Here is a 13,153-nt window from a genome sequence, read left to right on the forward strand (position 1 = left end):
AGTCCTTTTTCAAAAACTCTTACAGATGAAAATAACTTCCACAATATAATTCCCTCTCTTCTTTTACTACAATGGGAACACTGAATAGACAAGAAATTTTAAAATCTAATCACACTACTCATACAATACTTGTTCCAAACGATCAAATCTTTGCTACAAATATTCAGAAAAACACTCAAAGTTGCCTTCCTAGCTGTATTTGCCTTAAATGCACTACTCCAAACTTGCAGCCAGTGAAAAAGCACAAATTAAATCCCAATCAAAAGGGGGCTTGATAGATGACAGTCCATCAACAAGCAAACAGAAATGCATGCTCATTTCAAGCTCCATTAGAAATGGGGTAGGGGGTATGTGGCACATATTAGAAAGAAAAATAAACTAAAGGGGAAAATAATGAACATTTGGAAGCTCCAACAGAGAAAGGGCAATGCTGAAGTTTTATTCTGAAGCACGGTTATTTCTGCACACTCTGAACTTTCAATAATGGACAAATTTAGTATAGTGCTCTTGCAAGTGAGCAAAAACAGCATGAAACAGGGTAAATCAAGCCAGATTGTTCACCTCACTACCCTGTTCAGCCCATTCAACCCAGGCCCACAACATGAGGGCTGAGTCAATCATCACAATGCACATGAAACAAAAAACATTCGCACCATCTCAAAGCAAGCACACTGGCACCTGGGCAAATTTCAGTAACTGTAGCTTTGTAAGACTCTCTACAATGCCTGGTGTATTTAACTTTTTTCTTAAGAGAAACAGAAGGTACTAATAAGACTTAAATCCTCCAACACATAAAGTATAACCAAAATTGCTTCAAGACTTCTAAGGATGCAGCTTCACAGTCACTCAAGAGAAAAAAACAAAACTTAATTGGGCTGGGAAAGCATAAAGGATAATCGATTTCACATTTTTCACTATTTATTTATATAGAAGGTCAAAGTTGCAAAATACATATTTTTTAATTAGTTTACTTTTACCTGTTTTTCTTTTTTATATGCAGTAAAATTCACTTCAGTTTCCTATTCCACAACTTTTGAAAAACTCAAGAGTTGCATAATCACCTCCAAAATCAAGAGACAGAACAGTTAAAAGAATTTGTTTTATTTTCACAACAACACACGCATTCAACTAAACCACAGAAGGTAAATGTACAAAAAATTATTTACCTCAAGATCAAATTTGGCATCAACTTACTGCAAAATTACAATGAACAAAGATGTGGTACTGGCATAAAATACCACATAAAGACATAAGAGATCAACAGAACAAAATGAAGAACCCAGAAACAAACCCTCTGATAGGCATATGATTTTCAACAAGGATGTCAAGACTATTCAGAGGAAAGGACAGTCTTTTCAAGAAGTAGGGCTGAGAAAACAGGATAGCCACATGTAAAACAATGAAGTTAGACTCTTACCTTCTATGGTATTCAATAATTAACTCAAAATGGATCAAACACCTGAATGTAAGAGCTAAAACTATAAAACTTTAGAAAAGAATCACAGGGCAAAAGTTTTATGACACTTGATTTGGTAATGTTTTCTTGGATATTACATCAAAGACACAAGTAACAATAGGAAAAAAAAAAAACTGGACTTCATCAAAATAAAAACTGGTATATCAAAGGACACTACCAAGAGTGAAAAGGCAATCCAGACAACAAAAGAAAATAACTGCAAAACATACGTGTGATAAGAGATTAATATCCAGAATATATAGAGAACTAAAACTCAACAACCAAAAAAAAACCAAAACTCAATGATGTGTGAAAGACCAAACATTTCTCCAGAGATGATATACAAATGGCCAATAAACCCATGAAAAGATACTCAGTATCACTAATCATTTGGGGAATGAACATCAAAACTATGATAACCATCTCACATTCATTATGATGGCTACTATGAAAACAACAAAAGAAAACAGGGGAAAAAATGTGTTGGTAAAGATATGGAGAAAAATTAGAACTTCCATGCCCTACTGGTTGGAATGCAAAATGGTACAGCCACTGTGGAAAACAGTATGGCAGTACCTCAAAAAGTTAAAAATAAACTTACCATATAATCCAGCAATTCCACTTCTGGGTATATACCCAAAAGAACTGAAAGCAACGTCTCAGATATTTGAACACATGTTCAGAACAGTATACTATTCACAGTAGAACTATCCAAATGTTCATTAAAAACTGAATGGATAAGCTAACTGAAATATATATAAAGTAATGTTGCTGTTGTCCTCAATAAGACAAATATATGATTCCACTTATATGAGGTACTTAGAATGGGCAAATTGATAAACAAATAAAGTAGAAAAGAGGTTACCAGGAACTGGGGAGAGAGCAGGATGGGAAGTTGCTGCTAAACAAGTAAAGATCCTGTTCAATGATGGAAAAGTTCTGAAAACGGATGGGGATGATGTAAACGCACTTAATGCTCAAAAACAGTGAAATGGTAAACTTTACGTTACCTATGTTTAATAACTTCAGATTTAAAAAAAAAAAAAAAAAACATTCTTTTAAGAGTAGCAAATCTTTCCCTGGGGAATTCCACTCCCAAGAAGTTTCCCTGAAGATGTCAGGACAGGGAGAAGATTCAGCTGCAAATTAAAGCAGCTCTAGAAGCAAACTAAATGTCCAACAGAGGACTGATTAAAAAAGTTATGTTGGAACAGTAGGGGATCATTAACATGCTATGTTAACACTGTGAGATTAACATATTTCATTAATTTTAACAATTTCATCAATACATATTTCACATCTTTAAGTCTCTAAACTTTGGATGTGTTCTAAAATTGATGGTAGTTCCTAGTGTATTTAGTAGTGTTTATTTCTTGTGTGTGGGCTCAGTCATGTCCAAGTCCCTTCGACCCTACGGGCTGTAGCCTGCCAGGCTCCTCTGTCCACGGGATTTTCTAGGCAAGAATACTGCAGTGGGGTGCCATTTCCTACCCCAGGGGAATCTTCCCAACCCGTGGATAGAATCCACATCTCCTGCGGCTCCTGTATTGGCAGGAGGATTCTTTACCACTGAGCCACCTGGGAAGCCCTTGTTTTTTCTCAGAGGTACATAAAATAAAGGTTAATCTTAATGCAATTAATAGGGGAAATGTTCGAGTATGATAAATGGACAAGCGCAAATAAAGTAAAAATCTATTTTTTATAAAAGTTAGAGTAAATACACTCTTAGAAAAAATATCAGAGGATGTACACCAAAATGTTAACAGTGTTTATCTCTAGGTGATTTCATTTTAAAAATCATTATTCAGAAGGCACACTTCAGATTTAATTAAAATTAAACTTTGTAATTGAAAAAAAAAAAAAAATGAGTGGTGGTTTTATTTAAAAAACTGGATGTAGGGACTTTCTCGGCAGTCCAGTGGCTAAGACTCCATGCTCCCAATGCAGGGAGCTAGGTTTGATCCCTGGTCAGGGAATGCGCCATATGCCACAACTAAAGATCCTGTGTGCCGCAACTAAGGCCAGGCATAGTCAAATAAATAAAAATAAAATGTTTTAAGAAAAAAAAAAAAACTGGATGTAAAGCCAAGCTTCCTCCACCCCCATATCAATCTGGCAAATCCTATATAGAGCATAAGTGTATCTACAAGTATTAGACATGAGTCAGGCATCACAAAAAACTGAAAAATGCAAAAGAATGTGGTGGCCTTGAAGGAACTCATCACATAGCAAAAGAATTAATGGTCCACAAGAGCCTTTAGGAAGGTAAATAAGCAACTCAGTGCTATGTAAATAACAGCACTCCATAACTAAAATAATAAATTAGCATTTTATCACATCAGACCTTAAAAATAAATATCCTTTATGAAAGGGAAAGTCACTCAGTCCTCTCCAACTCTTTGCAAACCCATGGACTGTAGCCTGCCAGCCCCCTTTGTCCACAGAATTCTCCAGGCTAGAATACTGGAGTGGGTAGCTGTTCCCTTCTCCAGAGGATCTTCCAACCCAGGGATCGAACCCAGGTCTCCCGGACTGCAGACAGATTCTTTACCATCTAAGCCACTAAGGAAGCCCAAATACCCTTTTTAAGTTCATCACATTCGTTACATAGATGACAAAGTTCAAACTCTCCAGCTGAGATTCATTAAGATTAAAAACCCCTAAAAGCAGTTGACTTCCCCGGTGGCTCAGACAGTGAAGCATCTGCCTACAATGCGGGAGACCGGGGTTCGATCCCTGGGTTGGGAAGATCCCCTGGAGAAGGAAATGGCAACCCACTCCAGTATTCTTGCCTGGAAAATTCCATGGACAGAGGAAACTGGTAGGTTACAGTCCATGGGGTCGCATAGAGCTCACAGGAGCATTATCCACAGTGGCCAAAATGTAGAGGCAACCCAAGTGTTCATCAACAGATGACTGGATAATGGAGTATTACTCAATCCTCAAAAAGAAGGATATACTGACAACATTTGTAAAACTTGAAAGCATTATGCTAAGTTAAACAAGCCAGGTATTAATACAGTCAAATTCAGAGAGACAGAAAGTACAACGGCGGTTGCCAGTGGGCCAGAGGGAGAGGAAATGGAAAACTATTGTTTAACGGTTATGGAGCTTCAGTTTAGGACAATGAAAATTTTCCTGGATAGGGACAGTGACAGTGGTTACACAACAAAGGGAATGTACTTAATGCCACTGAAGTATATACATAAAGATAACTTAAATGGTACATCTTGTTATATGTATTTTTAAAAGATGAGAATGTCATAATCAGGTGAAAATTTTAGAATTTCCAGTATATTAAAGATCACTTTCAACAACAATGATCAATGTCTCAACAGAAGAGGCATATCAATCAGATGGATAGCATTTGTGTCAGAGAAGGACAGAGCATTCCAGAACAAATGCCTGGCAGATGCAGAGACATATAGCAAAAATTCTTATTAGAAGATAAGGCTGAAAAATAAATTAGGGCCAGGACTTAAAAGGTGTTGAATGCCAATCTAAAATTCTGACTAGTGCAGCAATAAGGCAGCAGTGTATCTCCCCAAAAGATTAATAAGTATAGCTTATATGTAAAAGACTGAATGGTGGAGGGAAAGACAGAAACTCAATTAACTTTAGCAGACACTTACAGACCAACAATAATGTTCCAAATTATCAGATTATAAAAACTGAAGGGAAAGGAGGAGTGGGTAGTGACTGCAAAGGGATTTCTAGAGTACTAGTAATTTTCTTTTTCTTGATCTGGATGGTGGATATGGTGGTGTTCACTCAATTCATTAAGCAGTACTCCTATAATTTAAACGCTTTTCTATATGTATGCTATACTTTAACTTGTTTTATTAAAAATAAAAAACAACTGATCAGTTCCGTTCAGTTGCTCAGCCGTGTCCAACCCTTTGAGACCCCATGAACCACAGCTCGTCAGGCCTCCCTGTCCATCACCAACTCCCGGAGTTTACTCAAACTCATGTCCATCGAGTCGGTGATGCCATCCAGCCATCTCATCCTCTGTCATCCCCTTCTCCTCCCGCCCTCAATCTTTCCCACCATCAGGGTCTTTTCTAATGAGTCAGCTCTTCACATCAGGTGGCCAAAGTACTGGAGTTTCAGCTTCAGCATCAGTCCTTCCAATGAACACCCAGGACTGATCTCCTTTAGGATGGACTGGTTGGATCTCCTGGCAGTCCAAGGGACTCTCAAGAGTCTTCTCCAACACCATAGTTCAAAAGCATCAATTCTTCCGCGCTCAGCTTTCTTTCCAACTCTCACACCCATACATGACTACTGGAAAAACCATAGCCTTGACTAGACGGACCTTTGTTGGCAAAGTAATGTCTCTGCTTTTTAATATGCTGTCTAGATTGGTCATAACTTTCCTTCCAAGGAGTAAGTGTCTTTTAATTTCATGGCTTCAATCACCATCTGCAGTGATTTTGGAGCCCAAAAAAATAAAGTCAGCCATTGTTTCCACTGTCTCCCCATCTATTTGCCATGAAGTGATGGGACCATATGCCATGATCTTAGTCTTCTGAATGTTGAGCTTTAAGCCAACTTTTTCACTCTCCTCTTTCACTTTAGTCAAGAGGCTCTTTAGAAAAATGTATATACATAAATTATAGAAATTATATAAATTTCTAAATATAAATTATATAAAATGTAATTATGTTTTATATAAATATATTAAAATATACATAAATTATAAAACAATTTATCCAGAGAACTACAAGCAGTTTTGATAGTTCAAAAATTAATCTAAACTAGAGTGGAAGCAGAGAGAAGGGAAAGCAAGAATTTATAAGAGGAAGAAAAGATGGAAAGGATTTCATCTGGTTACAGCTGGGTGGAAAGGAATAAGAATGAAATGAGGATAGTTCTCATTCACCCAAAATATCAACTTGGTAATCAAGGCCCTCCATAATCTGACTGTTGCTCATCTGTCATAGTTCCACCCACAAGCCAGATTCCATAAAGAAAAGACTCCTTCCTCCTCCATTCAATGGGCATCTAATGTTTTCTCTATTCTCCAGGCCAGGTACCACACCAAAGACCAAGGCTCACTTTCTAACAGAAAAGACAAACAGGGATATCAATAACAAGGTACAAGAGATCTTGTACAATAACAAAGTGGAAGAGATCTGCTACCAAAAAGTAAAGTGCTAGCTTGAAGTCTTGTTAATAGGACTAAAAGCTCATCATAAAAATGATGGAATACAAAGAGGGAGGAGGTTCATCACTGAGCAAACAATACAACAGTAACATAATCCTAGACCCCATGTCCAATTCATATTTCATATGTTAAGCCTATCTCATTTCTCCAAAATACAGCTCCCTTTATCTCACCATTCTCAGTCCCACCATCTTCCTAGCTCAACTCCCTACTTCCATTTGTACACAATACAAGCCCTGTAAGCACTAGCAGGAGTGATCTTAAAAAGGAAATCAGATCATGAAACTCCCTACAACGGTTTCTTACAACTCTTAGAAGAAAATTCAAACATGTGATCTGGAGTTTCCTGGCAATTTCATGTGAGGCCTTCCCCCCACTCTAAAAGAACTTAAAGCTACACAAGTGTTCTCTTAGGTCTCTCAACACATGGAGTTCTTTTCCCGTCTCAGGACCTTCAGGGAAGCAGGGATCCCTGTTGCCTCTGCCCAGATCTTCATCAGCAAACAAACCACAACAACCAGGTCTGTCTATTCTGTATCACACTGTCCCTTTCTCAAAGAAATACCAGGACTCTGCCAGTTACTGCGCATCTCCACATCTGGTTTAGGTCTAAAAAAGAAAAAGGTATCTCATTTTGGTCCTCGAGTTTGAGAAGCCTCTTGGCTTCTCAAGCCAAGCAGTTCTCTGGTGCACAAGTGACCCTATGGATCAAGTGAGACTTTCGAATTCAAGAGAGAAGCTTCCACTTTAGCATCAGTGTTGGATTTTTAACCTAAGTTTGATGACAGGAAGACTATGCAGAGAAGTGATTCTCAACTTAGAGGAAGAGGGCACCCCTGATCTCTAAGTCACTGTATGGAATGAGATGTTGATAATGAAAGGAGGGTGACATCCCATCAATGATGTAAGGCTTTCGAGATACGCTGGATAGAATCCTCAATAAGAGTGTATAGAACAACAAGTAAAACAAAAACCCAGACTGAGAAACAAGAACCAAAAGTAAAAGGAAAACCAGGAGAGATTTACCTCACAATTCCATAAACTCCTTTACCCTTTGATGCTTCCTCCCAACCAAACCCTACTCCTGTTTCATCCAGTTCAAAAGCTGCCGTCTCCTGGAAGCATTCTAGTCTTATCCAAACAAAACTTATTAGCCCCCCCTTTTCATGTCTCCACCAGTTTTTATCATTATTATTACGTAAGACTGACCATTCACAAGCTTCTTATCAATACTATTATGGGAGTAAATGTCAACATTCTTGTACTACACCTGGGGTGTGTGTGTGTCTTTCCTATTACACTGTGAGGTCTTGGGGTTAGAGACCATTTCTTATTCAATTGTGGGCGCTTAAAGTGGCTAAAAAATATTTAACTTAGTAAAAGTCAAAGAGAGTAAATAATCGGGCAGAGGCTCTGGATTAACTTCTCAACCCGTTCCTCTTCTAAAACAAAATAACATCCTAATTAACTTGATTTATAAATTCATCCTTTCCTAAAGTAACATACACCTGTAGTGTCTTTAAAAATCACTGCTAAAGAAAATACCCTCTCATCGAAATGCCTATCTTGTTGCAACAATACCATGATGTAATCATTTCCTTTACCATAAACAAGAAAAGTCCTTAACTTGGTTGGACACTTAACACATCTTACTTTTTTAACATATCTTACTCCATTCTAAACTACCGTGAGTTCTGTCCAAAACATACACACACACAGACAAAACGTTACGAAGACGCAAGGATACATTAAGAGGATGTGAGTCCTGGATCTGAGCCAACTGCCGCCCGCATTATTGGGAAGCCATTCCTGCCAAGCCAAGGTTAGGCATTCAGTCAACATTTTTTTCCAACAAGTGTTTCACACACGCACACTCCTTTAAAAGTTAACAAAAAGAGATTCCAACGCCACTCGTGAAAACTAGGACTAATCAGAATTAAGTACTTCCAATTAACCAGCACAGTAAGTCAGAGTAATTTCAAAACAAAGGTTAACTCGGTGCACGCCAGAAGTCCACACACGGGTGTGGCGCCCATTCCCAGTCAGGCTGTGTCAGGGAAAGGGCCACCCACTTTCACATTCGCTCGGGCCGGGGCTGCGGGCTCAGCCCCTGTCGCGTCCACCTGACCTGGAAGTTTCGGTGGTGGGGGAGGGGTGCGACCACAGAAACCACAAACCACACGTACTTCACAGGAAAACTCAACTCCCGGAACCACCCGCACCTCGAGTAACGCGCAGACTCTTCCCCACAAGCAAGGCGGGGGCGGGGACTCAGCGCGGGTCCGGCGCGCGCACCGAGCCCACTTGAACAAAGTTTAGACACCGGGAAAAACTTTCCAGAGAGGAAGCGCCGCGGTAGCGCGGGGTCCGCCAGTCGCTCCGCTCCAGCCGCCGCGGCCCCTCAACTTCCCGAAGGCCAGGAAGCGCCGGCCCCGCCCGCCGGGCCAGGGCCCAGGCCGGGGGCCCCGCCGGGGAAGCGGGCCGAAGGCCGCACCAGCGCCGGCCTGAAGCCGGATTCCGGGGGAGGTCGCTGAGGTGACCGCGCCCGGCCCGCCCACTCGAGGAGCCCCTCGGACGGTTGGGGAGCCCGCACCCGCACGAAAACAATTACCTGCGGCGAGCTGGGCGAGCGCTGGAAGATTCCAGAGGCCAGAAGCCGACGGGACGCCGCTTTGTCTCCCCCAGTCCTGTACCGAGGAGGAAATGAGCCGCCCGGCGCCCCCGCCCCCGGCCCGCCCCCCGCCCGCGGCCCCCGCCCCGCGGCCCGAGCCCCGCCCGCCCTTCCCAGCACCTCCCTCCGGCGCGCTCTTCCCAGCGCCTCCCGCTGCCGCCCAGCTTTCCCAGTTCTCCCTTTGGGGGTGAGTCCTCGACCAAAAAGGCTGGCAATGCCAGACCCGGACCCCTAAAAGGACCTCTTGCTCTCCGGCCTTCACCTCTGAGTTACTTCATCCCAGGCTACTAGTAACCAAAGATGGGAGTGACACCCCTCCCACCCCTGAGAGGAAGGAGGAACGCTCACTCCTGGAACAGCCCGCGAGCGGGGGAGAGCAGGTGAGTCACCGCTCTGTGCACAGGTGAGTCTCCGGGCGCGGCCGGCTCAGGCCCCTCCCCCTCGCTGGTGCCCCGGGGACCGGGCGAGGCAACGCAGAGCCCGGGGCAAGCTCCTCTGAGGAGTGCCACAGGTGTTCCTCAATGACCGGCTTCCTGAAAAAAGTGCTCTAGCCCCCGCTCCTAGTTTCACAGCAAGAGAAACTGAGGCCTCATAGCTTGAGGCGAAGTGCAACTAGAATCCGACTCTAGGGACCTCATAATGTGCGATGGAAGCCCTCCGAGAAATTACCTAATCCATCTGTCACTTGACAGATGGGGTAACCGAGAGCTCTCCTGATGGAGGACAAGAGTCATGTCACAGCGGTGTCCCCTCTTAAGATTGCCCCCAACGCAGGCACACACACACACAAATTTGAAGGACCTGGCATCTGTCCCTATCCCTCTGGCCACTTAGGGAATTTTATTCCCTGCCTTCCTTTCTTAACTTCCTGGTGAATGTTCCCCCCAAAAAACTACAAGATAAACAAAATACATATTCACTATCAGCCTGGTATAGAAAACACTAATGACGTTTTTTTCTCCATCATGGGATGGTGAAAACGGTTGATTTCAGTACTGGCCTATACATCCAAAATAATGCAAGACAACAATACCCACAGAGCACTGAACAAGGTGCTAGGGAGACCTGCCTTCAACATGTTTACCCTTTACTACTTGTATCTCCGTTTCTCAGGAAATGCAAACTCCTGGAGGACTGCAGCTGTGTTCCCGTACAGCACCCAGCACAATACTCATCCCCTAGGCAGTTAATGTCTGTGGGTGAATGTGCCCGCTGTAATTCAAAGCACTATGGATTTGTGCTAGTTGGGAGTTGCTGACAAAAGGCAGTAGGACCATGAAGGGAGAGAACAACCTTCAGGAGACAGACCTTAACAAGGCCATTTTTGTCCAGCCACATCTCATTCTATGTCTAACTTCAGAACCTTTGCTCCTATGGCCTCCTCTGCCTGGAGTGGCTATGGCTTCCCTCCCCCTCCCCCACTATACTTAGCTACCTTAGAACATAGTATTCAATCAATAAATATTTGAACTAACAAGAGATAGAGTTAAAGGATTATGTTTCATAACTTTTTATATTCATCACTTTACTGAAGTACCAGTTACTTAGTTTGCAAGGTCCCATGTTCAAAAATTGCTAACAATTTCAAGATCCCAACATTGGAGCATTAAACCAAGCATTGGGCTTCCCAGGTGGCACAGTGGTAAAGAATCTGCCTGCCAATTCAGGAGACACAAGAAATGCGGGTTTGATCCCTGAGTTGGGAAGATCTGCTGGAGGAGGAAATGGCAACCCACTCCAGGATTCTTGCCTGGAAAATTACATGGACATCGCTTCTTGGCCTTTTGGCTAAGATCAAGTGAAAATTACACGGACAGAGGAGCCTGGTAGGTTACAGTCCATGGAGTCTCAAAGAGCTGGACACAACTGAGCGCACGCACACACAAACACACACACACACACAAGAAGCCTTCCTAAGCATAGGGCCCTGGTATAGATTGAATGTTTGTTTCCCCTCTCCCCCAAATTTACGTTGAAAACCTAATGCCCTTGGTGATGGTATTAGGAGATGGGGCCTCTGTACGTGATTAGGTCATGAGGGCAGAGCCCCCATGAATGGGATTTGTACCCTTATATAAGAGGCCCCAGAGATCTCCCTTGCCCCTTCTGCCATGGGAGAACAGAGCTTTGACTATGAATCAGGAAGACAGCTCTCCCTACAACATGATGATGCTAATGTCTTGATCTTGGACTTTCCAGTCTCTGGAACTGTGACAGATAAATTTCTGTTACTTATAAGCTACTCATTCTGTGGCATTTTGTTATAGCAGCCCCAAAAGACTAAGACAGGTCCTAAAGATGAAAGTGTGGATTTGTTTGAGGAAAAGAAGGATCAGGTGACAGAAAAGGAATATGATAAGAGACTTGCAGTGTTCCCTGTAAGCTATGGTGAGTCACTTCCTGACCCCTGAGAAACCATGACACGCTCACTAGGGGCAACTTGAGCTTTCATTAAGTCCAAGGCACCTGCTATGTGATGGAGCAACAGCAATGAAAAGAACTGACTTTAAAACTGAGATAAAATTGAGATCTGTGTTCTCACAAAATTTGAAATGTAATAGAAGAGACAGGTATTAAAACAAGTAAATTACCAAAAAAAAAAAGGTCAAGTGTGAAAATAGGGTAGAGCAACAAGTAGATTTAGGGGGAAATTAACCTAATCTGGTGCTTCCAGGTGGTGTTAGCAGTAAAGAACCCCCCTGCCAATGCAAGAAATGTAAGAGATGCAGGTTCAATCCAACCTACATCTCTTGGAAATGAGTCCAAGATGGCAGATAGAAGGACATGCACTCATCTTCTCCTGCAAGAACTCCAAAATTACAACTTGCTGCTAAACAACCATCAACAGGAGAATGGTGGATCCCACCAAAAAAAGACACCCCCTGTCCAAGGGCAAAGGAGAAGCCCCAGCAAGACTGTAGGAGGGGTGAAATCGTGTTTAGAATCAAAACGCCTACCTGCCAGAGATGCTCAGAGGGCGCAAACAAAAGCTTATGCGTACCAGGAGACCCCACAGAGACTGAGGCAGACCTGCCTTTGAGTGTTTGAGTGTCTCCTGAGGAGGTATGGGTCTGTAGTGCCCTGTCACAGGGGCAGGGACTCTGGATGCAACAGGCCTGGGTGTAGCATAAGCCCTCTTGGAGGAGGTCGCCATTAACCCCACCATAGAGCCCCAGAAATTACACAGGACTGTGGAAACAGAATCTTGGAGGGCTGAAACAAAACCTTGTGCATACCACAACCCAGGAGAAAAGAGCAGTGACCCCACAAGAGACTGAAACAAACTTGCCTGTGAGTGTCCAGGAGTCTCCGGCGGAGGTGTGGGTCAGCGGTGGCCTGCTGCAGGGTCTGGGGCACTGAGTGCGTCTATGGGTGCACAGACCTTTTAAAGTAGGTCGCCATTATCTTTTTTTTTTCTTTCGCATTTGTTTGACTCCGCAAAAATCAGAAGGCACTAACGGACAGCCAACCCATCCCCATGGTGCCCTGAGTGAAGACAAGTCAGTTTGGATATATGATGGACTAAAATCCCACTACTTAAAGCTCCAAGCAGTGAGAGGAACAGCCATCAAAAGTCGCCATTATCTTCATGACAGGTCAAACAACAGAGGGAACACAGCCCTGCCCATCAACAGCAACTTGGATTAAAGATTTACTGAGCATGGCCCCGCCCATCAGAATAAGACCCAGTTTCCCATAGATAGTCAGTCTATCCCATCAGGAAGCTTCCATAAGCCTCTTATCCTTATCCATCAGAGGGCAGACAGAATGAAAACCACAGTCACACAAAACTAACCAAATTGATAACATGGACCACAGTCTTATCTAACTCAATGAAACTATGAGCCACGACTTG

At 42.7% G+C, this 13,153-nt stretch overlaps 1 protein-coding gene and 1 non-coding gene across 3 annotated transcripts in view; both read right to left on the reverse strand.

Moving 5' to 3' along the window:
- CTNNA1 (catenin alpha 1) overlaps positions 1-9,376 on the reverse strand; it is a 171,826-nt gene extending 162,450 nt beyond the window's left edge. Inside the window, exon 1 of one of the 2 annotated variants that reach the window (XM_043465373.1) lies at positions 9,238-9,376. The gene's annotated coding sequence lies outside the window, so the exon portion shown is untranslated. Of the gene's footprint in view, positions 1-8,848; positions 9,045-9,237 lie in introns of those variants that run through there. The other variant, XM_043465374.1, reaches the window with a different exon arrangement.
- A 3,344-nt stretch (positions 9,377-12,720) lies between these two features.
- Positions 12,721-12,868, reverse strand: LOC122441146. Its single transcript, XR_006269278.1, has one exon. It is a non-coding gene; the product is annotated as a small nucleolar RNA SNORA79 (small nucleolar RNA).
- Positions 12,869-13,153: the final 285 nt, after the last annotated feature.

The sequence above is a fragment of the Cervus canadensis genome, chromosome 4, assembly GCF_019320065.1.
Source record: "Cervus canadensis isolate Bull #8, Minnesota chromosome 4, ASM1932006v1, whole genome shotgun sequence".
Taxonomy (NCBI): Eukaryota; Metazoa; Chordata; class Mammalia; order Artiodactyla; family Cervidae; genus Cervus; species Cervus canadensis.